The following is a 25,115-nucleotide window of genomic DNA, read 5'->3' as shown; positions in this document are numbered from 1 at the left end:
CCTATGGGGCTTCCCGCCTCGTGTGGCTGTGTCTTCCCAGACACGGTGTCCAGGCTGTGGTCCTGCAGGGCCTTCGAGGTCTTCCAGTTAGACCACACACATGGCTGTGGCATCTTTGAATGTGCTCGGATCGATGATGACACCCCAATTACATTCCTTGGAGCTGAACAAAATGAGTGAAAACTCCTAAACCGTCATTCTCATCGTGACTGAGGTCCAGCACTTGGCCGCACACAGGGAGGCAGGAGCAGGCCTCCACTTGAGATGCGCACACAGCCTTCCCACTCAGGGGTTCGTCCCTGTCCAGCCCCCGCCCCAGGCCCTCAGGAGCATGTCCTCCCTGGGGTGACCCGGCTAGGCGAGGTTCGGGTTTCAGTGACCCCTGAGCTCTGGTCGGCATTCTGGAGCAGAAGGGTGCTGAAGGCTCGGTGACTTTCCCCCAGGCCTCGGGGTGGGTGGCGCAGTTAGTGCCTCTGATCGGCAGGGTTGGCAGCCTCACTGTGCTCTGGGCCGGTCCTCATTGTCCTGGGATCGGGCGAGGTCCTCCTGGAGCAGAAGGTGGTTCTGTCTGAGTGAGCTGACGTGCACAGGGGCCAGGCGGATGGAGTGTGTGGAAAGGCAGCTGCTGTCCACCGCCAGTCTTCCTGGTGAGATCTCCTCCCTCTGGGCTCAGCTTTGCCTGGTGACGGAGAGACAGCGCAAGTGTTGGGAATGAGGGAAGCCTTGAGCCTGGGCCCTGTGCCCAGGGAATTGCAGAGCAGCTGTCATGAGACTGGGGCTCTCATCCCCATCCTCCAGTCCTGCCCTGGAGAAGTGCCCTGTGTTTTCTCTCCGTGGCAGGCTGTTTGGCCTCTTGACTTCCCCTGGGAAATGTCTGGTTGGATTTGAGTGTAGATATGGGCTGGACCTCTCCTTGGTGGTACCAGTTTTCTGCTGAAGGCCGCCGAGCACCACGATTGTCTTCCCATTACCTCGCAGAACAGGTTCTTAGTGTGCTGTCTGGGCCTGCCCGGTCTGGCCATGCTGCTCAGTGCAGGCCGGTTTGCAATGTGCGTGCCACGTGAGGCTCGTCTCGTGGCGTTTCATCTGTGCATGGCAGGTACCATTGTGTCCAGCTTGTGGTTGATGAAATTCTCCCTGGAGCTCCAGTGGAGACAGGTGTTTGGTGTCAGTGAGGCATGATGGCTCTGGAATTCTGTTTCCACCTTCCTGTGTGGGCAGCTGCACTGAGGGACCTGGACCTGGGTGGTATCACTGTATCCACTGTGGACATACCGATGCAATGCCAGGGAACCATTTTCAGGGATAGAGGATCGTTACTTTTTATGGGGGCCAGGTCCACGCCATGGCTTATGGACCAGCCTCCCTAGCACAGATGTCCCTGTTGGAGGCTGGGGACTGTCCAGCTTGTGGCTACTGTTTCTCTTCCATGTTCGGTTTTTCCTTTGGAGGAATCAGGGTTCTATTCTCACCCGTGAGCACCCAACACAGTGAACCCCTCCCGCTCCGTCAGAGGTGGTGCATGCGTGTTGTCCCCAGGGCCCCTTTCCACCTTCTGTCATGGCCTCGAGCCGGGAATGTGCACCCCTGAGCGGTGTGCAGAAGCTATTGGAGTTGGCATCCGTGGATGGTACCCCTCAGTGTCTTTTGTGGCGTGGCGTGGGGAATGTCCTGGTCTGGTCTCTGGTGCAGGGCGGGCCTGATGAGATGTCTAGTGAATCCCTCCGTGGGCCCTCAGCCAGGCCAGGCAGACACCTATGCAGTCAAGCAGAGACACATTCACCTCGTGGTCCGTGGAAGGAAACAGAAGCTTCCCCATGGGATGGTCTTGAGGTAACTCAGAAAGGCCAGGCAGGCGAGAGTGAGGCACAGGCTGGGGTGCACAGTGAGACTGACTGTGTTCCCCATCCTCACATGTGGGTTTTCTGTGTCCACTACGCAGGGGGAGTTGGCCTGGCGTGCCTGCCTTCAGCTGTGCCTGCCTGGCTCCTGAGGACCAGAAGCGCTGTGGAATCCTGCGAGCCTTGTGTCCACCCAGTGAGCCCCTTCTGGTGTGTGATTAAGGGTGGTAAGCGTTTCCCTCTGCAGCCTGTGGTAGTCTTTGTGTGGACTTGGTAGAGCCCCCTCACCTCTGTCCCTTGAGACATCATCGCATGATATAATCTGTGGAGACCCAGGAAAGGACCTGCTGTGTCTGGCCAAGTGGTTCCCATTAGGCGGATTTGAGCCTTAGAGGCCACATGCACATAGTTTTGGAGTGTGGTATTATGCCTGTGGCCTGCAGTACTGACCGTGCCAGTTTGTCGGGCCTCATGGGTGAAGAAATCATCCTCCAAGGTCCACAGATCTAGCATGCTTGTCATGGTGCTGGCCAGCACCTGAACGTGATTTCCCAGGAATGTCCTGTAGCAACCAGTGGCCCCTACCTCGGTGGCAAGGCATGCCTCCATTCTGTAGTGTGTCGGGCCCTATGTGTGTGGTTAGAACAGCCTCCCTGACAAATATGTCTGTGTTTGTGTCCTGAGATTCTCTGTCTGGTGCTTCTTTCCAGGAAGAGGAGAGAGGGGTCAAGTCTCACCCTTGTAGGGCACCCCACTCAGTCACCCCAGCCACCTTTCAGAGGTCGTGCTCGGTTGTCCAGTGAGCCTGTAATCCTTCCAGCAGTGCTGGCCTCTGAGGCTCGATAGTGTCTCACTTCCCTGTCCCCAGGGGGTCTGAGGTGGCATTCTGTAGATCGAGCCCCTGGCATAGTGCTGGAGTGAGACAGGCTGGGGCTGGTTGTGGCATGCAATTTTTGCCTGGGGAGGGCCTGAGGGAGTCACTGCCCTGTGACCTGTCCAGAGACAGGGAGCGTGCACACACATACAGCCATATAGACATACACATACACAGATACACAGACACACACGCAGACATACACGCACACACAGGGAAGCCCACACCACCTCTGTCGTGTACATGCTTGGAAACAAATTTTCCCCTACATACGGGAGGCTCCTGAAGTGTGACAAGAAGGAGCAGAACAAGCGAGTGATAAAGTTGGAGCTCGGGCCAGGGCAGCGTGGGACCGTTGCTGGGCTGGCTTTCTCTCCAACATGCACTGTGTTTTTTCTTCTCTGCTGCTCAGGGCGTTGTCAGGGGCGCCGGCTGCCAGCTGCCTGTGCTTGGAACCTCAGTCCCAGAGCAACGAGAAGCTGCTGCATATCTTTGTATTCTGCTAATGAGCTCTCTGAATGTCTGAGGAAGGTAAGGATCTCTTCTTGCAAGGAGCAGATGTTGTCTCCAGGACCTGACAAGTTCACCAGGCCCTCCGTTGCCTCTGGCTGGAAATGGTCTATGAAGGTTCCTGAGGCATAGCAGTTAGGCCTGGGGTCCTACAGGGCCTTCTACTTTGACCAGAAAACATTCCTCTTTGACTTCTTGAGTGTGTACAGATCAATGATGACACCCAAAGTACATTCCTTGGAGCTGACCAAAATGATGAGAACTCTAAACTGTCCTCGTCGTGACAGGTCCAGCACGCTGTCACATGTCTCAGGGTTCCACTTGGAGATACATTTCTTTTGCTGCCCAGGGATTCATGGCTGGTCAGCTGCTTGCTTCCAGAAGCCTAATGGTCAGGTTTGCAGTGGCTGGACCTGGCTAGGTGGATCCTGTGCGGAAGCTTGTGCTCAGTTTTGTCAAACGGATGGGTGCTAACGACTTGGCAAGTTCACCATAGTGCTTCTTTGAGCTGTGTTGGTAGTGCCGTCTCTGGTTTTGTGAGTGCTTGCGAGCTCTGACTGCTCAGAGCAGGCCAGGCTCCTATGTTTTCCTGCTGAGGAAAGAGGGTTCAAGTCATATCCATGAATGTTCCTTCCTCCCAGTCAGCATGCACCCTGCCACCCCTTCAGAGGCGGTGTGGGTCCATTCAATGAAAGTTGGGCCCCTCCGTTGGTGGTGTCCTTGGGCTGACAGTGTATAGAACTGATCTGTGTGCCAAGCAGGTAGGAATTGGCGTGTAGAATAGTTTAGGACCCTTGATGTGTGGCTGTGGCATAGTACAAGGTGGGCCCTGGTCTTGGGGTGCAGTGAGGCCAGGGAATGGACCGGGGAATCCTTCCCCAATGTCCTAGGCAGAGGCAGCAGACACACACACACACACACACACACACACACACACACACACAGAGTCTGGGCAGCCACCATACTCCTTTGAACAAGAAAGACCCAGGACTCATACAGGTGGGAAGCGTCTCAGGGATCCCATGAGGAAAGGCAGAATGCCTGAGCGCCCAGGCCAGGCAGCGTGGGATCGGGGAAACGGATGCCCTTCCTGACCTCACACGTGCTCTCCATCTCCACACTCAGGGGAGCTGCCCTGCGCGCACGCCTTCTGCTGAGGTTCCTGCTCCTGGGCACCAGAGGACCTCCGAGGGCTGCAGGCCTGTGTCCTCCCTCCCGACGAGCTGCGGGCCTGTGGACGGTTCAGGACGGTAAGGGTTCTCCTTGGCAGTCGTGGATGTGTTGGTAAAGATGTCTGAATGCCAGGACCTCTGTCCTCGCAGGCCGGAACGGCCCGTGGCTGTCACACGTGATGACCGTTCTCTTGGGGCACAGAGGCGAGCCCTGGGTCTTGAGGGCTTTCGAGATCTTCTAGTTGGGGAGCTTGCTGTGTCCCCCATGGACTGGAGGCTCCTGAGGCATCTCTGCATGTGCTCGGATCGATGATGATGCCCCAAAAAACATTCCTTGGAAAAGCTGAACAAAATGAGTGAGAGCTCTAATCCGTCGCTCTGGTCGTGCCTGAGGTCCAGCACACTGCCTCACACGGGGACCGCAGGAGCAGGGCTCCACATCCTCAGGCTCTCGGTCCTCAGACAGTGCAGGGGTGTCACGGGTCAGCCTCTTGTCCGTGAGGCCTTCGGAACATGTGCTAAGTCAGCAGAGACGAGACAAGCACAGCTGGGTTGAGTAGATCCTTGTCTCTGTGTTGTTCACGTAGCTGAGTTTCTCCTTACGTCCCTTTGGGCTTAGTGATGCCCCTTGTTCCCATGATAGACTGTCTGAAGTCCATCTACAGTCACAGAGGACTTTCTTGGTTGACCCGTGGCATGTGCACCAATGCTGTCCTTCGGTATCCCACCCTCAGGCAAGCCGACAGAAGAGTCTAACCCCAGCTTGGAGGCTGCTCATGGCTGCCGTGTAACAGGCGAGAAAGCTCAGACACGCCCAGTGCTGCACAGATGCTCTGGTGATAGGAAGAGGAAGGCACATTGTCAGCCAGGCCCTGTCCAGCAGTCAGAGAGCAGAAGCTCACCCCTTAGTGGGCTGGCCTTTGACACTGCCCAAGGGAATGCAGAACTAGTTCTGGGCACAGTGGAGGGTGGTCAGCGCCCACCAGTCAGAGGCACTCCACAGCCCAGAGCAGGCCTAGGCACACACGGAGAATTAGTAAATTTTCCTTATCCACCCAGAGGAGCCACCTCCACCATTCCCATGTAGGTGCTCCCTTTCCAGGGTAGATGAGGGCACGAACCCCACCAGGAGCTCTGTGGGAGCTCTCCAAGCAGGCTCATGCCGTGGCCCCAGTCAAGGTTCCTGCAGCTGCCAATGTTTGTACCACCACCAAGCAGTGGGGCAGCCAGAAGTGAGGGGTTCTTCCTCCCAGGACCAGCACTGCCGAGCCACCCCTGCATTGGGTCCCCACTTCCTCTGACACATTCCCCGTCCATCTCCCAGGCCCGTCCACAGGCAGCTACCTCAGACGGAACCACCTTCTGCTCAGGGGCTGGTCTGACACTGTCCAGGAGGAAGAGGACCTGCCTGGAGCAGAGTCAGGTTTTGCCAGGGCCCACGAACCGTAGGCACTGACCGCACCACCAAACAGGAGGTCAGAGGAAACCTCCAAGTCGTCAGCACCCATTGCTTCCACAAAACTCACCTCACATGAGCACTTCAGGTATTGCTTCAGCCACAGACTTGCTGAGCGGGGCCCACCTAATGCCCATGGGGGCAGGGACATCTTCTGATGGATTCTGGATGGCAAAGGAAACGTGGGCATCTGAGAGTGGAGCCCTCCTCCCTCAGTCCCTGTGTGTAGCGGGGTGCTGGACCTCAGGCCTGCTGGGAATGATGGCTTAGTGTTCGCACCATTTTATTCAGCTCCAGGGAATGCAGCTGGGGTGTCATTGTTGACCCGTGCACACTCAAGGATGCCAGCATGTCTTCCACTCACACCACAAGATGATGGAGGCCCTGGAGGCTCCCGAGCCTCACCACCATTCTCCAGGGACACATAGTTCACACAAGGCGTGAAACCCCACAGGCCATTTCCAGCCAGTGCAGCTTCAGGTATTAGTGACAGCACAAGGCCCTAAGGACAGCATCGATTCCTTGCACTAAGAAATGCTTGCAGTCCATAACCGTAAGCGTTCACAGAGTTTCACCAGCATGTGAGACTTGTGGGGATTCTCTGGCACCACCAGGACCAAGGGTCCAGGCTCACAAAGCTGATGGCCAGTCACCCATGGCAACCCCTCGAGAGCAGAAATAGAGAACACCATCGGTGATGTGGAGAGAGGCATACAGAAGGACGCTATAGGTGCGGATTCCGTGGGTCACCCGAGAAACTCTCCTGTGAGCACCCATGGGTGTTCAGATATTTGACCACTGGGTCAGTGTTCTGTGGCGTAGTGAGGTGTGTCCTGTGAGCAAACACCGCTCGCGCATGTGTGTGTCTGCCTAGACTGTGCAAGGGCCAGCTGAGGCACATACACCTTACAGAGCGACTAAGGGGGCGTTGGCTGGATAGAATTATCTATCTGCTTTTCTCAAGCATGCTGTGTCTCTTCTGCAGCTTTCCGGTGGCATTGCCAGGTGATGGATTCCAGAGGACTAGAAGGAAGACTTCCATATTCTGGGACCCAAAGAAAGGTTAGCATGCCCCAGGACACCTGTGAAGAGGCTTCTTTTGGTTAATGGTGGACAGCCGATGATGGTAAACAGCCCCGCGAGTAAACATATTTTCCCAATTCCTAGGCCCCAAGAATGTGCCTGGATCGATGATGACACTCATAAATGCATTCCTTGGAAAGCTGAACAAAATGAGTGAAAAACCTATACCGTCATTCTCATCGAACTGAGGTCCAGCACACTTCTCCAGCAGGGGCCAGAGAGATGAGGGGTTGGGGTGAAACCACTGGCAGTGACTGCCCCTGGAGTGGTGGTCAGCCGGGCCAGCAGCAGGACACGGCCCTTCTTAGGCCTTCTCATCAGAATGACTTGGGAGCTGTCTCTGGTATCTGGTCTCATGGCCACTGATGGTCAGCAATGGTGTGGGGTCCCCAGCTGTTTGCTTTGATTGCCGCAGCACTTTGTGAGATCTGGTGTGTCTAGCTCTTCTGCTTGTCATGAGCCAGCCGTCAGCAGGTCCAAAGCTTTGAGCCTGGCGGTAGCCCTTACTAACAGCAGAGCAGAGAGGGACACTGGAGGGAGAGGAGCGTGGTCCTGTGTAGTCCTGTACCTGTAGCCATCTGCGGCCTGCAGGTTCCCCAGTGAGGGGCACTTCCTCGTGTGGAAGGCAGGCTCCACCAGTGTTTCTTCGTCACACTGCAGGTGAGGGGAGCAGGGCTTTGATTAGGGGGTCTAGATTCTGGCACTTCAGAGTGATGGTGATTTCCATGACCTGTCACAAACATATCAAAGCAACAACTAGAAACAGGTATTTCTGGAGGAGTTAGCGTAGCTGTCAGCCTGCTTCTTTATTGCTGTTCTGTTTGCTGAGTCTTGGTTCTGCGCTCTTTTGTCCCCTAGAAGGAGACAAAATTGGTTGTTGAAACAGGAGCCTGATTCAGGCCTTGGCATTGGCTTGGCTCCTTCTGTGGGTCTGTCTAGGGGATTGCAGTCGCCAGGGCAGGGGATCACAGCCGATGGACACATGTTGTCAGAGCGTGACCTTTGGAATTTGGTCCCTGCGGAAAGACTGAGAACGAATGTGGTGGCGATGCTGTGGGGAGTGTGAAATGTGTGGCCAGCCGACACAGCGCAGGCGGAGAAGGATGGTGGATGGTGTACTGAGCGTTTGTTTTGTGGCCACCTTTCAAAGTGATTCTGTGAGAGATGCTTCCAACGGCTGTCCCAGGGAGGTAGGCCCGCAGCAGAGGTTGGCCAGTCATGCTCCTGGAACTCCTGTGTGTCACCCTAACAGTCGTAGGCTGCAGGGCGTCTGTTGCCCATTGTGCTCCAGGAGTCAGCATCCCTGCCCTGCGAGGTTAGATACAGTTTGTAGCTGAAGACGAAAAGCCGACACACACCTGATTTGTGCAGCCCATGATACAGGAGGGATAAACTTACACACTGCGACTGTTCTCTGATGACTGTCACTGGATGTGTACATCAGCTTTCCGCTGGACACTGGCTGACAGAGGGTGTTTGAGAAGAGGCGAAATGGAGAAGCCCTGTGGAGATGAGGTGGGGCAGGATGGTGGAGCAGACGTGAGTATCGCTCAGTACTGCAGAGGCCCTGACTCCGGAAGGATGTCAGAAGGTGCTCATGCTGCTGCTGCGTGTCTTTAGGCTGCGTGCCAGGCAGTAAGGAGAGGACCAGTGAACAGGGGACACTGCGCCCAGAGTGACCTTGCAGCGTTCCATGCAGCTTTGTATCTCTTGTGGCTTAGACTGGGTTGGCAGGTCAGCGTGTAAGACCTGCTTCTGTGGAAGGCAGTTTCTGCAGCCATTGTTGTACAGTGTTGCTGGTGTGAGCAGAGCTTTGAGAAGAGGACCTCGCTTTGTGCTCGTCGGTGTGCTGGTGCGTGCATTCTCGGTGAATGCATGTCTCATACACACATATGGCTGCTCTGTACCCAAAACAGCTGAGATGCATGGATTCTAGACAGTAAAAAAGAAGATAAAGACCAAATTGCATTGTTCTTGTGACCTGTGTTCCCACATCCTTTTCTGATGGATGTCTGTGTTTCCTCTGTACTTCCCAGGTTGTGTTGCCATGTGATGGGCTCCAAGCACCAATTGGGAAGACCTGTGTGTCCTCAGATCCCCATAGAGGTCAACAAGCCCCAGGACGTGACTGATGTAGATTCTGTTATTTGATGATGGATGATTGATAATGGTAAGTAGCTTCCTGCAGAATCTCCCTGGAGTTTCCTAATTTGTAGGACTCAAGAATGTTCTTGGATTGATGGTGTCACACATACATAGAGTCCTTGGAAAGCTAAACAAAAGGAATGAAAAATCAGTACTGTCACTGGCATAGAACTGAGGTCAGCACACCCCTCCAGTGGGGACCAGAGAAGTAGAGAGTGGAAGGGAACAATTGATCATTAATTCCCACTGCAGGCACCTCCCAGGTGGGCCAGGAGGAGTAGGATGTGGCCCTCCTTACTTAGGCGTTGTGGATTCTTGGGGCTCTTGGGCACAGCACGTGGCTTGTGTGAATGCCTAGCCATCCCTTCACTGCCCAGGGCTGAGGCACATGGAGTCTTAGCAGGTGGCTGAGTTCACTAGGAAGATTCAGCCTAGCTGCTAACCTTCCTTACTGGTGGGCTTGATGCTTTTGGTCCTCTGTTCTCTAGAGGACATTGGTTCACAGTGGTTCCCCAATCAAGCCTTGACACTGGCTTGGGCTCTTATGGTGTTGGTGGCACCCAGGGTAACATCTGTGGACAAAGATCCTCTGTTGGTAACCATTGGGATTTTGCTCACCAGCAGAGAGGATGTATGTAGTTTCCCTTTGGAGGTGGCCTGGAGAAACACAAAGAGCTGAATAGTTAGCGGGAGGGAGAAGTGTGAGGAGGAGTGCACGCACACCCATCAGAGTGATTTGGGGCCTTGGGGTTTCAGTCCCATGGCAGTGGTCGGTCAGCAACAACTCAGATCCCTGGCGACCCTCCCTAGTGGCCATAGCACGTATGGTTGCTCAGTGTGTCCGTGTCTTTTGACTGCCACGAGCCAGCCACGTGCATAGCCTACAGCATGTGGCTCACGTTTCCTTTTAGTCTTTGCTGAAGACAGAACACAGGAGGGCAGCGGAGGTGCAGAGGCTGCGAGCTGCACAGTAAAATGACCTTGCGTGCTGAGGTCACCGATCATTGCATCTACCACAGCATGTGCCGGTGGCTTTTGTCTTCTGCACTGGCTGAGGAGGCTGAGGAGGGTGAGGAGGGTGAATGGGGTGGGAGCACCTTGTAAACATTGCCCACAGTGGCTGCGGGGCTGTGCTCCATTTCACCATGTGCTGGTCAGTGGGGAGAATGTCCAGGGCCAGTTGTGCCCAGTCCATGGAGGGAATATTACACCACCAGCTGCGTGGAGCCACAGTGCGGTCCTGCATTCCTCGTGACAGCAGCCTGTGGTCTACAAGGGCCCTCAGAGGTGAAGCTGCCTTTGGCAGAAGACAGGCTCACTGCACACCTGGAGTGTGGCTTTTTATTGCGAGGTCTCACGTCAGTGTTCTTTTGTGGGGTGCACTCTCGATACGGGCCCTCTCGATGAATGCATGTCTGGTGTGTGCGCATCTGGCTGTGCCACACCAGGAGCGGTGAGGCACGTGGGTCCTAGTGGGTAACCGTAGGGGAAATGGCATGTCCCTCACGCTCTGGGTACATCTCTGCTTTTCTGCAGTGAGCGTGTTTCTTCTGCATTTCCCAGTTGGCATCCTGGGACGGACTGCAGGGGCCCAGACAGAAGAACTGTGAACCTGAGATCCCCAGAGGTCAGCGCATCTTCGAATGCCTGTGGATTGGCTTCCTTGGGGTGACAGTGGATGCCTGATGAAGGTAAGCGGCTGCAAGTGTAAACACCCCGTTTTTCCTAATTTATAGGGCTTATGAACGTGCTTGGATCAGTGATGACACTCACAAATGCATTCCTTGGAAAGCTGAACAAAATGAGTGAAAAACCTGTACCGTCATTCTCATCGAACTGAGGTCCAGCACACTCCCACAGCGACAGCTAGAGAGGTGGCGGGGAGAGGTAATGGAGGGGTCAGCTGGCAGTTACTGCCCGGGCAGCACCGTTCACTTGGGCCAGGAGTAGGACATGGTGCTCCTTGAGAATTACTAGGGACAGAGCGTCCGGATGTCCTTTAGAACTACTTGATGACTCCGATGTCCAGTGGCCATGTTGGGTTTGTGTTGGGGTTAGTATTGGTCAGCAGTGACGCTGGATCTCAGACTTCCCACTTGAATGAGTCCAAGGTCAGCTGCTGCTGAAAGCAGAGCTCAGAGGGAGATCCCGAGGCCGTGAGGCCATGAGCTAAGCTGCCGTATACACCGAGCCTGCTGCCTCTGTGCTCTGCCATCGGACGAGTACCGGCAGTGGCCGGGACTGTGGCAGCAGAGGGGAGGCGTGATAGAGGTCTCGTGGTGAATGTTCAGTGCGGGGAGGCGAGCGGCTTGTGAACATCACCCAGTCTCCAGAGGTGCCGGCTTTGGCGTGTACAGCAGTAGTGGTGGTGCTGATCCTGGGTCAGGGAGCACGTGCTAGCTAGCAGGGAAGGTCTCCAGGCCATTGTGCCCTTCAGGACCCCAGCCCCCAGTGGGCACCGTCCTTTGACTGATCCTGCTGTTCCCATGAGCACTGTACTCACACTGCTAGCTGTCTGTGGCCCACCAAACCTGTGGAGAAGTCAAGGCTTCTTCTGGGGAGAGGCAAGGTCCATCGCTGACTCTTTGTCACGCCACATGTTGAGAGGAGATTGAGGATTTGTAGCTTTGGGGTGATGCTGTGCAAGGCTGAGTACTCTCCCTGTGCACACTCACCTGGTCTCACTGTGCAGAGACCACCGAGGCCTGTGCATCTTAGGACATAGAGCAGAACGTAGGGCAGCTGGTTAAGTTGACTTGTCTCTGAAATGGTTTTGTAGCCATCTGCTTTTCTAATTAGAACTTTGTGTCTGTCCTCAGCACTTCGCATGTGCAGACTCCAGAGGCACAGTGTGAAGACCTGCCCTCCCTGACACCCCGGAGAGCTCCGAACACCTCAGGCTGCGTGAAGAGGCTTCTTCTTCGGGAAGGTGCTGTGGGGGGCCCTGCAGCAGGGGCTGTGTTTTCTTAACAGTTGAAGCACTCGGGCTGTTTTTAGGTTTTTCCCTTCAAAAAGCAAGTGGGTTTTTATGGTTTTTGGTGCTGCTCTAATTACATGATACAACAAACACTGTGGATGTAAAATGATTATATTTCAAGTACATTTTCATGTAGAATTTATCAGACTTCACATATGTTCACTTTTATATGTTGTGTTCAAAGAGATCTTCATTATGATAAATGCTTTGAAGTAGATATACTGGGAAAACTTTGGGATGGTCGTGTTATTAAATATTTCATACACTTATGGTCAAAGATGCAAATATTCTTTTTTTTTTTTTTGGTACCAGGGATCAAACTCGTGACGTCACACTTGCCAGGCAGGTGCTTATGCTGCTGAGCTAAAGCCCCAGCCCCAAAGATACAGACATTCTTATTTTTGTGATACAGATCATCCACTGAATACCATCCTTTTTGTCTTATATGAATTCTTACAGTTGCTTGTAACTAAATGATCAGTTAACAAAGTTTTTTGGCTGGGCTAAAAGTTTTGGTGGGCCACAGACAGCCGATTTGTAGGAGACAATTTGAACAACTGCCCTAGAATGGAAACAACCGCTGCAGCATTAGGTAAAACGAGGCTCGTTTCCGTACACCGACACGTACAGGGTGGGCTGTGCTGCTTTCTCTTCCCTTTAACTGACTCTGAGTGATGCAGAGAAGGGTGGGGTGGCCAAGGTACTGGCATGCTATCCCGGAGGCCAGCCTGACAGTTTGCTGTTTCTTCCTGTGGGGCTCTGTGTGAAAGACTGGCGTGCAGCAGAGTGGCAGAGCCGGTCACCTCCGGCATGTCAGCTGGGTCTGAGCCTCGAAGTAGAGGCTGTGACTCTCCAGGGCACAGAAGTTCGCATATCAGAAACGGAAGCAACGGCCTGCTAAATTCATACATGTGCCACCTCAGTCGGGTTGTGCAGGCTGGTCTTCCTGTGCGTCTCCCTGCGTGTCAGAGATGCTTTTCTCCCCACCTGGCCGGCCAGCTCAGTTTCTCACGTGTCCTCGCCACCCTCCCTGTCACTCATCCTCAGACCACCCCTGCTTCACTAGATAAGAAGCTCTGGGAGGGGCCTTGGGTCAAGGCGCGTATCCTCACTTGGATCGGGCTTAGGACCCCGTGGCTGCCCTTCACTCTGAATTTGTCTCGGTGTCGTTACCCCCACCGTGGGTCACACTGAAGGTGGGAAATTGGAATTCACTCGCTGGGATTCCAGGAACGTTCCGATGGTATTACAGACACAACTTTACAAAGTGTGAGGAAGATTGGCGCAGGGATTACAAAACTTGGATCACAATATTTGGATTACAGTAATAATTTTTCTTCTTTCTTTTGTGTTTGGTAGGTGAAGCATGTCAGAATTCCCTAGAATGTCATCACCAGACCTATGAAGAGCTGATTTTGTCACCTTCATCTGTGAAGGAACAAAACAGTGTACCTTGGGGTAACATCTATTTTTAATAAACTTGTTTTTGTAGGACTTGGATATTTTTAAAACTGTCAACAATATAATGTGTGAACAGTTTATTAACACTAATAGTGTTGGCCATTATTAATCTGAAGATCTGTCTGAGGTAGCACTCATTAAGGTTTTGTGCTTTTCTCAACTTCAAATAATACCTAAAATATCTTACAGGGATTTTAAGTTATTACATTTTGTATACGCATTTAGAATAAAATGTACTATCTTGTGCAAGTGTGAAAAATGAACAGGCTCTTTTTCATATTCATTTATATGTTATGTTTCTTTCTGCAGGTAAAAGAAGACCAAGAACTGGGCTTCGTGTGGATAAAGGAAAGTATGAGGAAAAATTCACTTTCAGCCTTAAGATTAAAGGGGAGTTCTCATACGGTAAGCAGTTTTTCTGAAAATACTGACATTCCTCCTAAGAGTGTCATAACGTTGCAGTGACCCTGCACGAGGCAGCGGTGGGGCTAGTCACTGGAGGCAAGGAAATGGTTTAAATGTGAAGCGAATAAAGCTTTTTACTTTTAGTTTCTCAAGTAAGTGTAGAGACTGAAAAGTGGTACGTGTGGAGTCTTCATAGTATATTTTAAGTTATTTGCTAATCGGCACTCGTGTTCACTCAGTGTTTCTTTTTCTCGTCAGCCGAGAGCAGTGTCAGACACGTAGACACAGCTTCAGCTGCAAGGGTTTTAGATGTAAGCGGTTAAGTTGCGAGTTCTCATTTTTGTGTGAATTTTCTTGGCCACTTTTATAGACTTTCAGAGCAATGTTAATGTTTTTTTGATCTTAATTTTAGATGGTGGGTGTACTACATAAACTTTAAGACAGTATTTTACAAATTTTAGTTTTAATTTCATTTTCCTCCTATTTTCTAGTAATATTTTATTTTATTTCTGTATGTCCACATTCCATGCAGTGAGTGTTCGTTGTTCTTGTCATACGGATGGTTAAGTGATTGCCTAGAAAATTCTTTACAGCCACTGGTTACAAAATATTCATTATTAGGTAAGTCTGGCTTTCCGGCTCCCCAGAGGCTCTGCTGTTTATCGACTAAAAATGATGTTGATAGAAAAGAACGTTTTGCTGCTTAGAATTCTTACTAATGCCAGAGAAAGACAGTTTTTGTCACTTTATTTTATCACAACTTCTTCTATGAGAAAGATCAAAATGACGCCTGCCAGAAATAACATCCTATTTTTAATAAATGTATTTTTCTAAGTGATTTTTCTTATTTATTGGTAAATTAGAATTAAATTTGTTTTCCAAAGTCTATTGATTTAAATGGTATAAGACATTAGTTACCTGGTGAATCATCTGGGGTTCTGTTTTCTCACTCAGAATTTTTACACTGTCTGCATTATGATGACGCCAGAAACATCTCAGTTCTAAGTTAGTGCAGACTCGTAATGATCCTCGCTGGTGTGTGTTTGATAAATGGATGCATATGCTTCTTATGTTCCCACATTTTTACTCTACCCCCACAGGTCAGCACATACTAAAAATGGGTTTCATATGAAGAACTTTATGCATTAAGATATAACATGAAGGGAATTACTAGGAATAACTGTACCATCCTTTCTTTCTTTATTATTTTTTATTTTGACTTGTTCCTTTTTATCGGTACCAGGGATCGAACTCATGACTGCCTGCTTTCAAGGCAGGCGTTTATGCCACTGAGCTAAATCCCCAGCCCCCATCCTTTCTTGAGACACAGTGGGACTTCTCCTGATGAGCATCTGCCTGCACCTGGCATTGCTGATGTTCTTCTTAGGGAACTGTAACACTCCAGTGGTAATGAGAGTCTGTCTGTGCTGGTCAGGTTGGGCTGGCTCGTACTGCTCCCTGGTCTCCATGACTTAATCGTGCGGCCATTGTGTCCAAGAGGGATCGGATCTTAGCATTTAGTGTCTGTCACCTCTCGCTTTTATGAATGAGCTGGATTAGGGATAACAATGATAAGAGAATACAGGCAAATTAAGTAATAATTACTTCACTGAAACTGATTGCAAGACATAGGGACCATGTGATAAAGTTATTTTTAATCTGAAATTTATCGTGACAATTTAAGATATATTTTGTAAATATTAGGACCACAGTGAGCAAAGTAACTCAAAACATTTAAAAGAACTGCCAAAGAATTAAAATAGGATAATAGAAAATGCATGGTTTCACACACACACACACACACACACACACACACACACACACACACACAAAGCATTTAGAAATGAACAAAGAATCAAACAAATATAAGACATAGGAAATGGGGAAATGGCCCATTTATAACCCATAAATGACATTTACATTCAACTTTTGAAAAATACTGGGACAGTCCATGTTTTTCAAAAAATGAAATAGCTACAGACTGTCTATCGCTGAGTCACTCCTGAACAGAAGTCACAGATAATTTCAGTGGCAAAAGCTATGAGAGAGAGACAGAGACAGAGACAAAGACAGAGACAGAGACAGAGAGGAGAGGAGAAAAAGAGGGAGGAATGCATAGAAGATCTCTGGAGAGGCCATACTAGTACTGCACAGGAGATATTTTAAGATAAAGTATTCTTAGAGATAAATCTTTTATATTACGGAAGAAAAGTTTATACTCTGGAATAATGATAATCATATAAGCACTAACAATAATGCTGCAAATTAGATCAAACAAAAGCTACGTGATTGGATGGCTAAAAGGTGATTCAGGATAGTAACAATTTACTTCTGCAACTTAACCTTAGGGGCAGAGGGAAAATATACCAGAGAAATTAAGCTAAAACCGTGTTCAGTAAACTTAACAAGATTGAAATCATGTAGATTTCCTATACTAATAGGAAAATTAAATTAGATGTCAAAAGAAAAATGAATTTGGGAATTAACACACTTTATAGAACCTATAAGTGAATGAAAAATTTTAAATTTTGAACTATGACATTTTGTACGGAATCTGATATAACTAGTGATGTACTTTGTGAGAAATACATAGCTTTAAATGACTAAATTGGAATAAATAACTCAGGCTCTCAACTCAAAAAGTAAGAAAAAATACTAACAAAACAGAGCTAAAAGCAACCAGATCTAAAGATCTGAGTAAAAACTGATGACATAAAGAGAGAAAAACTGTAGAGAAAATCCACGAAACCCGATGTTCAGTTTGCCGTGGATGGAGGTGACGGTGGCTCAGTGGCTAGACGGGCACAGCTAAGGTCAGGAATCACAGAGAGGCTCAGCCGTGTGCTGCCTGCCCGCGAGCCTCCTCCACGGGAGAACAGTGGAGGAAAACGGTCTAGCGTCACTTCAAATTCCGCAGCACGGCGTCTGTGTTTTGGTGCTGTCAGGGCTCTTCCCGGGAGCCTTTCAGATCCTTCCAAAACAGCGTCACTGACTCCAGTCCTCTGTGTGTACAGCCGCTTAGATTTTTTAAGCTAATTGTTTAATCTAGTTTAGAGGGATTTTCACACTTGGTGTGCGTTGACAGTCCGTGAGTCATTCACAGTTTGCACACTTCTGAGTCCTAGAGGTTCTGAGGACCTGTGCTTAGCTGGTAGCATGTGGGCACTGGGGATCAGGGGGCCTGAATGGCTCTTTCTCTTCAGGAATGAAGGTGATACTGGGTCAGAGTGAGGCCCGTGCCTGCGGGGTTGCTGAGGCTCTGCAGAGGGCCCGGTGGGTGAGAGTACCGAGAGAGTGCACAGACTCTGACACTGCCATGCTGATGCACGTCCACTTTGAATGTCACCTCTCTCATCCATGTAGCAGCCCGTGGCAGTGTCCAGTTCCGTGCCTCTTCCCGCTTGCTCAGCGCAGTCAGTGCAGATCTCACTGCCCGCTGGTTGGCAGAGCGTGCCGTCCTCCTTGGCCTCCCAGGGGCACAGCTATGTACAGCCCCTTGACTGGCACCACTGACCCCAGACCCCAAGCAGAATGTGCAAGCGTGCCCAGTGCCCGTCTGCAGTCACAGTGTGAACTCAAGCCCACTTGCTTCACTCTTGTCAGTAAACCCAGAGGGAAGCCTGTTTGGAGAGGACCTTGATGTCTGTCTGCGTCTCTGTCTTTCTCTTCTGACAAACCCATGGATGTGATCTGGGGCAGACATGTCCCCTCTGCCTTTCCCCTCCTCCCCTTCCCTATTCCTGTGTCTTCCTGACCTCCGTGTGTGACTCCAGACATGCAGTGTACTCCCAGGACCTGTAAATAATGCAGTCTGAGTTTCTGTCTGTGTCTCTCCTAATTACTGAAGGGCTGTTCTCCATCTTTGTGATCCCAAAATGAAGCAAAGAGAAGGGAAAGCTACCTCCAAACACTGCACGGCAGGCTGAAACGTCCTGCGTGAACTCCTACCTGGTTAGTTATTTTTCTCAAGTTCCTGTACAGCTTGTCTTTGCCACATAATAAGTAATCTTCATGGATGAAAACCCTCATGGTTCTTGAGGATCAAAAAAAGAACTTTGTTATCTAACTGGCTTGTGAGATCTGTAAACCAATAGATACATAGCCAACGGACCCACTAAAATTTGAGCAGGGATGATATAGATTAAAAACCAAAGAAAATGTCTAAAAGTTTATCCCAGGTTGATAAAAAAGACCGAGAAGCACTGTGTTAAATATAGAGAGAAATTAGTGCTTCTTCCATGCAGCCTTGAGCATCACATGTGAGCTGTACAGTGTGTCAGGATTCCCCCGGCAGTAGCGGCTTTGCAGAGATGGTGGATTTAGAAGGCTGTATTTCTTTTCCCGTTTAAGGACATTTCATATTTTTTTCTTCTGCAGTACTTTAGCCTAAACCTTTGCCTACGAGATGTGTTCGTTTGTGTGAAGGAAATAGCTTTTTGTCTTCTGGTGGAAAGGCATTTGCAATTCAGGAAGCTCAGCTGGCCCAGGTCCATGCCCATGTGTTTGTTAGCAGTAATTCTCAGGACAGACTTTAGTATATATCTGATACTGGAGATTTGTCTGTGCACTGCGCTTTGCCATTGCTCTGGCCCCAAAGGGTTTTCTGGCAGCAGCCGTTGTTCATTGTGACCCTCTCCAAAGATGATTTATGGTAAGCTTTTTCTTTTCAATAGTAATCCGAACACACAGAGTATAACAATGATTTTTATGATCTGATTAGTACTTATTTATTGTTATAATGTTGTTTTCAACTATTTCCTCACAAACTGCTGAAAAACCCGACCCCAGCCCGCCTGGATGGTGGTGTAAGCCCCAGCACTCCCAGGGCCCTTTGCAGAGGTCTCTTAGCACTGCCTGGGTCTCCTGTGTCACCTGCAACACGAACACTGTGTTTCATGGCTTTACCAAGAGAGGGATATACAAAGTCTCTAAAGCTGTGTGTGCCTGCAGACTCAAGGACTGCTCTCTGATAGTACCCAAGGTAATGAGGCAGGGAGTCGATGGATGATTTCTACAGTTCGTCTAAAACTTTGCTCAGCTGTACACCCAGCCGTAGGCAGAAGAGCCACCTGGAGAGTTACGCTGAATCTTGAGTTTCTGACTCTGAACAATTGAAACCTTTTTACTTGTAAACTTGATTGCATTCTGCTTTAGAAAAATAGATGTTCTTTTTAGAAACGTAGAATAAACTGTTGCTTTTTTTGGCATATTCTTCTCCATTTTGAAAGATTAATCACCTTTCCAAATAATTGTCTCTTTTGTGTGTATGAGTATATTAGGAATGTTTTGCAGTTTTATTCTGTAACATCTGTGCTTGCATTGTGCGGTACAAAAGACACCAGACACAAGTGACTACTTAAGCCTGAATATGAGTAATTAAAATTAAACATTAAACATTAGTTGTCGGCCCAATAGCCACGTTTTCCACGCTCAGTAGCCACAGGAGACGGGAGCGGCTCTCTCTGGGTGTTTGTGCTCGTGCAGATGTGACTGCCGTGAGGGCAGGAGCTGCGTGCTTGTAGGTCAGAGGCTGGCAGTGGCTAAGAGCTGACAGATGTGCACAGCATGGAACCACAACACATGTTCACTGTCACCTCACCAAGTTCCGTGGTATGCACACTGTTCAGAGCTCTACATGTATCAGTGTAGGTGATAAGTACAAGTTGTATAAAAGATTATTTGGAGGAAAGTATGTTTGAAAACACAACTATAAAATATTGTATTGATAAGTATTACTGTTTATTAACTTCAGCAAGCAAGAACTTGAAATAAAGCAGACAGCAGTCTTCTGTCAGTATATGTATACACAGTAGACCAATGCAAGTTTTATTGTTGTTGTATGTTTTGGCTTGGCTTTTCTTTGTAGGTAAAAGTTACAGTTTTAAACTTTTGTGAGCCTAGTGTTTGAAGATGTCTTAATGGCTCACAGTACAATAGAAGCAAACCTATAAATACATTTGGTGAAATTTGACATAATATTCAACGGACCACTTAGAAAGCACGTCTGACTGAGATGTGTGCTGTTTCTCATTCGTCCACTGGATAATCAGAATTGTGACTCATAAGCCACAGTTAAGCCGCTCATTGTTCTGTGCATTTTTAAGGGCACTCAATATGGTAGTCAAATGTGTTCTTCATTTTGACATTTGAGTCATACTGAAATTCTTTAAAAATTACTGTGTATTCCGTGCTTCCTTAGAAATCATAAGTAGACATGTTATATTTATGGATGCCTTTTACGTGAACAATTGTTAGGACACTTTCAGTTATTATACATGAGCGTATTTTTCACTATTGCTTTGGGGCAAATTGTAGACTTTTTTAAAGAGTAATTTAATTTCTCTAGATATTTATATATTGTTGACATACACATTTTCCTATAAAGATGGTCTTGTGAAAATAACTTACAAACAGAATTGACACACGGAGTGTGACTTTTCTTTGGGTTTACAGTAGAGTGACCCTATTTTTGTTGCCATTTGTACCACAGTAAAAATTTTATTTTATGGCATTTATTCTAATAGAACAGCATTTTTTGGTTTGTTTTTTGAGATAGTATCTCACTGTGTAGTTCAGACTGGCCTTGAACTCATTTTGTAGCCACAGGCTGACCTGGAACTTGTTGATCCTCCTGCGTCAGCCTCCCCAGTGCTGGGATCACGGGCGAGTGCCACCATGTCCAGCAGAACAGAATGTCTTACCTTGCTTGACATCATTATTAGCTGAGCCCTCTCTCTGTCCACTGGGTCTTATGGGGAAAGGCAGAGCATGAGCGTTTGTGCTCATGGCACAGAGAACTAGCAACAGCCGTCTTTTCTAACCTGAACACACCATAGGGTGCCCACACTGCATGAATGACATTTTGCATGTGTGAATATGGCTTATTTGTACACATAGGTGTGTATGTGTGTGTGTGTGTGTGTGTGTGTGTGTGTGCGTGTGTGTGTATTTTGTCCTAAAATGGTATTTTCCCTCTTGTTTTTTCCTGGTAGGTGAAGATTGAGTCTGTAAAGGAGGGGCAGGTGTGGAAGCACTGGCATTAAATCTCAACTGTGAGCCCCAGAAAATGGGCTGACAGCTTTCCAGTCCAGCTCTCCACTCTGTGGTCTCCTGGACCACCATGCAGGTAAGGTCCCTATATGGGCAGGCAGCTGCGTGTTCATGGGAAGGAGACCTGAGATGGGTGTTCGTGGTGAACTTTGCTGTTCTCTCTCTCTCTCGTTTTTTTTTTTTTGTCTTTTTCATTTTTATCGGTACCAGGGATCAAACTCACGATTGCACACTTGCAAGGAAGGCACTTATGCCGTTGAGCTAAATCCCCCAGCCCCAAACCTTGCTGTTCTTAAGCAGGACAAAATTTGGTTGCAGCTAAACAACATTAAAAACCCCTCTGAGAGCTAGAGGACTGTAGTTACTGCGCTGGTGAATTTCAGCTCTGCAGCCGTAACAAGTGCTCCTGAATTCCGGGCTTTCCTCAGTAATCCTACCCCCAACTGAACTAGACCATGACTTCGGAGCTCTAAGTTCATGTGATTGGTTCTTCCATTGGGCTTTGATTGTTTCAGTCCTGAGGATTAAACCCAGCCGGATAATTTTTAGCTTGTTTTTGAGTGTCTGTGTCTTGTTTGTGACATAGGACAGTTTGTGGAATGCTCATCAGAGAATAAGTGTTCAGCAAGCTTTTGTTGAGAAGAGATAAATAAGACTGCTTTGAGTGACGTTTTTTTTGTGTGCAACCTGTCCAGCTAGGTATAGACAAATGATTTTTTAAAAAGTGAGAACCTAATTTGTAGTGGAACTGAGACAATCCGCTCAGTTTCAGAAATGCACAAGAGAGAAAAGTCCTGAATTAAGGTGATGATCCTGAAATCTATAGACACAGAACAGAGTTACGATTTTGTAGCCCTGTAAGAAAGAGGCGGTTTCCTATAAAGGCAGTATGAGAGGAGACTGCAGTCAGATCCCAGCGCGTTGCCTGTTTCTTTGAAAGTGATGATCTTGTGTTTCTTCACTTTAGACAGTGACTTCCGGGGAAGTCTTCTGGGAGTAACTGCTGCGGGTAGATCCTGGCAAGAAGGGTCCTCGTAAAGCTCTCACCTGCGTGTTGTCTAGCACAAACCCTCTGAAGGTAAGTGTTTCAGTTAGAGTAGGTGAAGCCATGTCTGGGTAGAACATGACATGTTGATTTCTAGAAGATTGATGTCCCGGGTATATTCTGATTGCCTCCAGTGACCAGATTGCATGATTAGTTAAGAACAATGCCTTCATTAACTTTGCTACAGCTCAGTGAATTTTCTGTCAATATAAAAGGTTTCCTTAACTTGAGAAGCCTTCAGTAAGCCAAGTGTCTTCAGGGCTGGGTGGATGCTTTGCGTTGCTAAAGCCTTGATGTGTTCATGACATACATTCTCAACATATGGGTGGTGACAAATGGTTTCATCCAAAATAGCTGATCAAATGAAGGAGTGGCCTAGAGCTTTAAGGCATCAAACAGAGGCAAGAGAAAGACACAAAGCCTAAAGTTCCTGGAAAATGCTTAACATTTTTTAGCTCAGGAAAAGGACAAAAAGCAACAGCAGCGTCTGTTTTTCTGACCCCACTGCTGGAGTCGGGCTTTTCCTGTGTATGTAGGACAATTTGTTCCAGCACATGAGAGAGGATAGTAAATAAGGTCTCGTGGCCCCCAGCTTGCTTTGGAAACGTGCTTGTGCCTTTGCCGACTCTTCCCTCCCTGTCCTTGCAGGTCACAGCCCAGGGGCAGTCGAGGCGGTACGTTAGAGTGGGCGCTGTTACCTCTGCCCCGTCCTCACCACAACGCGACAGTTTCCCTTTGCACGGAGAGTGCTGCTTTCCCGTGTGGCAGCGGATCCCTTCTGCAGATAAGAAATGCTTAACTGAGAATGCTCGTGTTGGGCGTCGTCGATGAGACTTTAATTTGGGCATGGTGACCGTTTCCCTTGCTGCCACTGACTCAATCCTGGGAGCCTCAGTGGAGGAATAATATTGCGCAAGAAGCTCACAGTGGTGGAATTTCTCAGTGCTCCTATACATTTCTAGTTTTTATTTGCCACATTGGATAAATTCTAAAATAGGATATCTTTAAAAGAAACTGCATGATTTTTTCAAAAATTCAAAGCATATTCAAACAATTGATACATAAATTGGTGCCCTGCTCTCTTTCAGTTCTATAGTTTTCATCTATTAAGGGAGGTGTGTGCATTCTCTTAATGGATAGATGTACACGAGCTGTTTGGGGAGGGAGTCTAGAAGTGGGTCCATCTTGTAATACATTCTCTGCAATTTGCCTCCTTCATTTACCAGTCTTTTCAGTGGACATTCTCTGATATACACACATCTGTGTCATTTGTTGAGTGACTGCATGACTGTTTGTAGATGAAATATAATTAAATGTTTCAAGCATTTCTCATTCATAGATGTTTATGTTAGCACCAAATTTCTATGCAATGAACCTCCCTACACATCAACAATTTTGCTTTGTCAATGGTATCATAATAAAATTTCTTAGCAGTTGAATTACTGGGATTAAGGGTGTGCACGCTTCAAATTTTGAAAATTATTGCAAGATCTCCTTTAAAATGTGGTTAATAATTTTATCGTTAATGGCAATGAGAGAGGTTGTCGAATTTCTCACAACCTCACAGATAAGTGGATTTTATAAATATTTAAAATCTTGCCAGTGTGATCGCCCAAACTATTGTCTTAAATTGTATTTCTTTTGTTTTTGAGTTTGATCATTTTTCATGTTTATTAGCCATCTGTATTTTTTAATTTCTTCTTTATGTCCAATTCTGGGGGTGTACAGAGGTTTTAGTCTCAGATTCCGAAAGCACGTTTACTATTGGTAAAATAAGTTTTGAAATTGTTAAGCATTGCGAGTATTTTTACACACCTTTAGCTCTGTTTTTGTTATAAGAATGTGTATGATTGTTATATGTTCAACTATAACCATGTTCACTTTTATGGCTTCTGAGTTCCATGCCATTTTTGGAAAGATATTTATACTGAGTCCATAAAACCCTTCACCTGTGTTAACTTTGAATTCCTTTGTGTTCTTTTAATTCAACTTCTTAAATCATGAGAAGTTTTTTGTTTTGAAATCTACTTAAAGTCGCCAAGTGGTCTGCCATTACTTGGGATTATTTGCGTGACTGCCCATTTTGCTGTGACGCCATCCTGCGTGTATGCTGTGTTCTCGTCTGTGACTGGCTCCATTTCTGTTCCGTGGATCTGTGTGTCTCCTCTCCTGCCTCCTGCCTCATTTGTCTTCTCGTTGGAAGAAATTACAGTTTAGACTGCAATTTCATCAACTTTAATAAATCAAGTTAGGGAAGACTTGTTTCTTTAATAATATTGAGTCTTCGTACCCAAGAACAAGATGTATTTTTTTTTCATTCAGTAATTTGAATTGTGGTTAATATTTTCACTTTGACATTGGGGTTTTTCTTTTATTTGTTTGTTTTCTGTACCTGGAAGTTTTATTTTGTCTTTTGGGATACATGGTCACCTTAGTGTTTCTCATTGCTTCTCAGATTTTTTTCAAAATGCATACCAAATTCTTTGCAAAGATTGATAGCTTTGATTTCTGGCCTTCCAATTGGTCCTGACTTTGATAAAAGTCCACAGTCTGGTACTTTCAGAGCACTTAAACGGCTGTGGAAGCATTACCTACTCTTGATGTAAATGGGTTTCAGTAGAATGCTTCTTGGGTTAAACAGCTCATTTTTCTGGACCTGTTTCCCCCAAAAAGCTATGACCACCCCAAACTGAGTTAAACTTCTTGCAGCAAGGGAAAACACCACCCTGTCAGGGTTTAGTAACATCTCCAGAGCAGGATGTGTGGGCTCTGAGTCTGGACGGATGGGACGCAGGGTGGGGAAGGGAACAGGGGCGGGCGGGATCACCGTGAGCTGGGGAGGATGGCCTGGTCCTCAGTGTGAAAACCACGCTGGGTGTCGTCTAAGTGAGCTGTCTGCTTGGGTAAAGTGTGTCAGTGACGTAAGACTTCTGTGCCTGGATGAGAAAACCAAATTTATTTACCCAGTTTACAGTTTCATCTTGCTGAGCAGGACTCTGCTGGGGTGGTATCAGTTCTATCCCCAATAGGTAAGTTATTTTAATCATTGACGTAAAACTCTAAGTTAAGAAATTCAGCCTGCTGCGTTACATGAAA

The 25,115-nt window shown here is 48.0% G+C and overlaps 1 long non-coding RNA gene, 6 other non-coding genes and 1 pseudogene across 8 annotated transcripts; 7 read left to right on the top strand and 1 right to left on the bottom strand.

The window, feature by feature from the left end:
- The first annotated feature begins 13 nt into the window (after positions 1-13).
- Positions 14-23,977, top strand: LOC101788793 (uncharacterized). Of its 2 annotated transcripts, none has more exons than XR_001202934.3 (13): positions 14-1,833; positions 1,943-2,068; positions 3,128-3,246; positions 4,351-4,475; positions 6,839-6,915; positions 8,973-9,106; positions 10,618-10,772; positions 11,901-12,010; positions 13,418-13,516; positions 13,829-13,924; positions 20,917-21,050; positions 21,942-22,052; positions 22,668-23,977. It is a non-coding gene; the product is annotated as an uncharacterized LOC101788793 (long non-coding RNA). The 2 variants fall into 2 exon arrangements; XR_010047760.1 differs by having other exon boundaries at positions 16-1,833; positions 1,943-2,051.
- Positions 128-218, top strand: LOC111753554 (small nucleolar RNA SNORD116). Its single transcript, XR_002788330.1, has one exon. It is a non-coding gene; the product is annotated as a small nucleolar RNA SNORD116 (small nucleolar RNA).
- Positions 3,433-3,516, top strand: LOC111753562 (small nucleolar RNA SNORD116; annotated as a pseudogene).
- Positions 4,701-4,794, top strand: LOC111753547 (small nucleolar RNA SNORD116). The gene has a single exon (XR_002788323.1). It is a non-coding gene; the product is annotated as a small nucleolar RNA SNORD116 (small nucleolar RNA).
- LOC111753564 (small nucleolar RNA SNORD116) lies at positions 6,092-6,180 on the bottom strand. The gene has a single exon (XR_002788336.1). It is a non-coding gene; the product is annotated as a small nucleolar RNA SNORD116 (small nucleolar RNA).
- Positions 7,038-7,129, top strand: LOC111753574 (small nucleolar RNA SNORD116). The gene has a single exon (XR_002788342.1). It is a non-coding gene; the product is annotated as a small nucleolar RNA SNORD116 (small nucleolar RNA).
- Positions 9,170-9,261, top strand: LOC111753558 (small nucleolar RNA SNORD116). The gene has a single exon (XR_002788334.1). It is a non-coding gene; the product is annotated as a small nucleolar RNA SNORD116 (small nucleolar RNA).
- On the top strand, positions 10,835-10,926 carry LOC111753485 (small nucleolar RNA SNORD116). Its single transcript, XR_002788280.1, has one exon. It is a non-coding gene; the product is annotated as a small nucleolar RNA SNORD116 (small nucleolar RNA).
- Positions 23,978-25,115: the final 1,138 nt, after the last annotated feature.

Source organism: Cavia porcellus, unplaced genomic scaffold (assembly GCF_034190915.1).
Source record: "Cavia porcellus strain 051 isolate PalLab524CR breed Dunkin Hartley unplaced genomic scaffold, mCavPor4.1 scaffold_6, whole genome shotgun sequence".
Classification (NCBI taxonomy): Eukaryota; Metazoa; Chordata; class Mammalia; order Rodentia; family Caviidae; genus Cavia; species Cavia porcellus.
The sequence above is the reverse complement of the archived record's forward strand: the minus strand, read 5'-3'. Positions and strand labels throughout refer to the sequence as shown.